Raw genomic sequence first — 5,404 nt, forward strand, 5'->3', positions numbered from 1 at the left:
CAGAAACATGGGGATATTATCCTCTGGAACCACTTTTTAATTTTGACTTAAAGTGTTTGTGGGCCACAGAGCTGGTATGAGTTTCAGGTCCTAAAAGTTCCATGAGGGTAGGTTTGTGGTTAAATTTCAGGGAGGATATTTTACCACACCCACCCCACCCCAACATCAAGTTCATTTCCTTGATGATTCCTTCTGTGAAGTAGGCTTTTTTCTACTGATCTCTTATTTGCAGTATGTAGTTCTTTGGCACCCCAGCTTTATGTTGTGCCTACAATTAGACTATCTTCTATAGACCCCAAACTTTGTGCTTATTAATATGTTGGTAAATGCTTGAGTACTGGCTCTCTAGAGAAAAAAATCCTGAAGTTACCAAGTTCCATGTTATAACACTCACATGGCCGATTTCAAGTACCGACGTGGTGCCATTAAACATGCAGTTGGGAAGCGGCATGTACAGCCACCCCTCAGGGCTGGTGGTGGGCAGCTCCATCACACTACTGCCTACACACTACAAGGCTGGGAAAACTGGAGATCGTTTCACCAGAGTTTGGAATATCCCTCAGGGTGAAAGGCAGTTGAATGATGAATTGCCTCCTTGCATTTCCTCTTTGACTTTGTTTTAGGTTTCTCCATATCTGTACCAGCGTGGCAATATGTTTTAAGAGGAGGGGTTTTATTTGTTTATTTTTATTTTAGCCGAGAATTTCATGTTTTTAGCAAAGGGGGTGTTTAGGGTATCTAGTCAGCCTTATTGCCAAAAATATAAGTTCTTCTCTTCATTTTTTTCTTCTTTTTTAAGTAGAGTGTATTGTTTTTATTTTGTAGTTATAAGGGTAATACATGTTAATGTTAGAAAATGTAAGAAATAGACAAAGTACAGAAAAGAATGTTAAAATAATCCATAAGCTCCTACCAGCCCAGACCTAAACACGAATCACACTTGGACGCATGTCTTTGCTACCTTTGCATTCTGTGTGGGCAGTGAGTGTCTCTGTGTTTTACCTGGTTTCCATCCTGGTGCAGCTCTCATTTTGTAATCTGGCTTTTATTTTTTTATAATACTGAATGAAATGTTTTTGTCTGTGACCCATTTTATGGTGTAATAGTGTTCTCTCACATGAGTGAAGCATAATCCTGGTCTTTTATGTTATTTCTAAATCTTCATCATTGTAAATAATGCTGAGATGAACATAAAAGATGTACTTCTGGTCAGTTTCTCAGGGCAGTTCTTTTTTTTTTTTTTTCCATCCTGAAATTGAGAGAATCTTCCTCTATGGTGTTAGACCATTTTTCTCTTTTCTTATTTCTGCTTTGCTCAGCTGTACCACATTCTGCAGCAATTCACTTTTGCCTACTGTACCTCCAGTTCTTCATCATTAGTAATCCTTCACATATCTATATTTTTGCTTTGTCTGGCAAGATATTAACCATTTAAGAAATGGTACCATGAAAGGATATATATATTTAAATGCAGGGGTTTTTTAAAGGCAAAAGGAAAAGTCTGCTAAGTCTTTTTTCCAGTTCTGTGTTCTCTAAATCAATATTGCTCCTGGATATTGATGACTCTGTTAACTATTGATATAGCCCCCTTGTAAACTATCAAAAGCATTGCTTCCCACCAAATGAAGACTCTGTCAGTCCGATGTGGCTGTCTTTGGCAAAGGTGTAGAGAGACAGCTGAGCAGAAGCTCTCAGTGACTTGCAACAGGAATGAGTCATCAGCTTATGAGAAATTACAGTGGAGGTCTGTCCTCTCTCACTGGATGAACACTCTGCATCTCTCCTGCTGGCCTGTGACTTGTTTTGATTAAATCCCGTCTTAGGTGAATCATCTATCAGGAAAGGACAAAGCAAGAGGAAGTGAAGGAATGATTCCAAGTTGGCCCCTGGAAATGAATAAAATATTTACTATAATACAAACTTGAGGCAGTAAGAGTAGGTGATGTTTCCCAGGAGATTTGTGGTCAAAAAGAGAGCATTCGAGATTGTCATTTTTAATAATTCAATAACGATGGACTGTAGATTATCTCTCATAGTAAAGCTAGTTCATCTAAAAAAGTCAGGTTGAAGAAAGGAAAGTAACTTTACTTCTCCAATAGAAATAGTTGGCAATCTCATATGAAATCTGAGGCTATTTAAATGTCAGGTTTTATTTCTAGAAGGATTACAGGTAATACTTTTGACTAAATTCAATTTCTCTCCCCAAGGTGAATGAAATATCTAGGAAGACTCTTTCCTACCTACCTCCTTCTCCCCTATTCCACAGTAAGTATTAAATTATCCATTAGTCATACCTCTAATATTCAGTCCCATGCACTCAGACATAGTATATAACAATGATATATATCTTCTATTTCAGCCTTTACCAAGAAGCAAAATTAATTTTGTTAATCTCACTTGCCCTAGCCAAGTCCTAATGTAACAGTGCTGTAGGTAATAAAAATGGTTTTATAGGCAATTTAGATTTGAATCCCAGACTGTCACTAGTATCTGTGTGACCTTATTCATTATTTAATATTTCTTTCACTTCTTTATTTGCAACATGCGTTCACACGATGAAGCCTTTTTCACAGGTTACCTCCAAGATTAAATGAGATAATATGTGAAGAGTTTAGTACACTACTAGGATTAAATGGGCTAAATACCTATTGACCATAAACATCTATTTTATTTTTTAAAAGATTTTATTTATTTATTTTTAGAGAGGGAAGGGAGGGAGAAAGGGAGAGAGAGAGAAACATCAATGTGCGGTTGCTGGGAGCTGTGGCCTGCAACCCAGGCATGTGCCCTGACTGGGAATCAAACCTGCAACACTTTGGTTCACAGCCCACGCTCAATTCACTGAGCTACGCCAGCCAGGGCTCATAAACATCTATTTTAAATAGTCACATTTAATTCAATTCATTGTATTTATTAAGTACTTATGTATGAAATAATGGTTTGGAAAACTACATATAAAATGTATTTATTTTTAATAAAATTATGTATTTAAGGTATATAGCATAATGATTTTACATTTATATATGTGAAGTGTGTATATTATATATTTTACTATGTGTATACATGTATTTCACTGTTATCTCACTATGTGTATATATATAAGTGCATACATATGTATATATAAATATATACATACACATACATGATTACTACTATCAAGCCAATGAACATATCTTTTTTTTTAATTGTTATTTGGTTACAGTTGTCCCACATTTTTCCCCATTGTTCTCCCTTACCCTTTCCCCCAGCGCTCCCAGTCTGTCCCCACATTGTCCATGCCCACGAGTCCTCTATTCATGTTACCTGACTTGCCCCATTATGCCCTCTTCTTTCCCCCATTATGCCCCTCCCCCTCCCCTCTGGTCCTCGTCAGTTTGTTCTTTATTTCCATGTCTCTGGTTAATGAACATATTTTTTCACATAGTTACTTTTTGTTTTTTTGTAATGAGAACACCTGAAACCTATTCTCTTAACAAATCCCCATTGTTTAATACTATAATAATACTATAGATGATTATAGTATTATTAACTATAATCATCATACTGTACATTAGTTTCCCAGACTTATTTACCCAACATTACTGCAGTTTTGTAGCCTCTGACCGGTATCTCTCCATGTACCTCACCTCCTGTCCCTGGTAACCACCATCCTATTCTCCTCTTCTATGTATTTGACTTTTGGGGTTGTACATATCTGTGAGATCATTCAGTTATTTTTTCTCTTTCTATACATGGCTTATTTAACTTAGTATAATGTCTTCCAGGTTCATTGCAAATGACAGGATCTCTTTCTTTTTTTAAGACTGAATAATACTCCATCACATCTATCACAATCTCTTCATTCATTGGCAGACACTTAGGGCATTTCCATACCTTGACTACTATAGAGAATGCTGCAGTGACTGTGGGGTGCAGGTGTCTCTTTGAGGTGTTGATTCACGTCGCTTGGGTGGTTGCCCGCCCAGAAGAAGGGCTGCTGCATCATCCTGCAGGTCTGTCCTCAGGTTTCCGAGGAGGCACTGTGCTGCTTCCTCAGTAACTATATCCATGCGCACTCCCACCAACGGTGTACGGAAATCTCTTTTCTCCGCATCCTCTCCAATAATTGTTGTTTTTATTTTTTTATAATAGTATGGTACCTATTACTTATTAGCCTACCTTCATAAAGTTTGCAGTCTAGTTGAAGAACTTTTACACACTTTAAACATGTATGTAATAATATAAGGCAGTATATAACCAAAACATGGCATACATTGCAAATCTTTGATTTAGAAAAAGGGGTGACATTTTATGGTCTGGAAAAGCAGGAAAGTCTTTCAAAGGAGACTTAACACTCTTAATTACTGTCAGAGTAGAATAAGGACAAGCTCAGGCTCTGGAGTCAAATAGATATGTGTGGAATGCCGGCCCTGCTGCCTCTAACTGTGTAATCGAGGACAAATTATTTCAATTCCTTATGCCTCAGTTCTTCTCAGTTTCTCCGTTTATGCACCATACTGAGTACTTAGCTGTGGGGTGGTCTGGGATATTAAATGAGGCATGAGAGTGATTAGTGAAGTTCTTGACCTTGGTGGGTACTTTATAAGTGTGGTGGCAGTGGTAGGAAATGCTGTCAATGAACAGGGCAGAGAATGAATGTGAAACTACACAAAGATCGATTTTAATGCACCCCTACTTTGTTATTTATGAACTTGTTATAATTTTAAAGAAAGCAGTCAGGAGCTTAATAAATACCACTTGAAGATTGTGATCATCATGCTCTATTTGCTATAGTTTTTTGAACTTTTTAATTAAGTACCAAGGAGTTTTCAGGCTAAAGTATTACATTTAAGTAAGTATCAAAGCCAGAAGATATCCATGAATCATAATTCTTTGTAGGGTAGACCAATTTTTAAAAAACCTTTTGTACCATAAGGTTTATTTTAAAATCAATTTATTTCCTAATGTTTTATTAATATTTTTTCTTTATTCCATTCCCTTCAGATATAATTCAACTTTATGTAATTTTGTCTCTTTTATAAAATTATTGTCCTCATAATAGCAAACATATAGTTGAATACAAAACACAAAAGCCATCAACAGTGAAGTTACTAATATACCTACAAAAGATACATGATTGAATTAGAGGCATTTACATCTCTGACAGATAATCCAGAGGCAAACATGTTGAATAATAAAAACGTACTTTGGTGCTCTATTAAATTATTTAAAATCCAAATGGTAAAGGTTAGTATATTGTAAGGCTTGAATATTCATTATATTCCTTCCACTTTTGTATTTTCTTTCACTTAATAAAAATATAATTTTTATCCCTGGCTGGTGTAGCTCAGTGGATTGAGCTCAGGCTGTGAACCAAAGCATTGCAGGTTCGATTCCCAGTCAGGGCACGTGCCTGGGTTGCAGG

This window comes from Phyllostomus discolor, chromosome 4 (genome assembly GCF_004126475.2).
Source record: "Phyllostomus discolor isolate MPI-MPIP mPhyDis1 chromosome 4, mPhyDis1.pri.v3, whole genome shotgun sequence".
NCBI lineage: Eukaryota > Metazoa > Chordata > Mammalia > Chiroptera > Phyllostomidae > Phyllostomus > Phyllostomus discolor.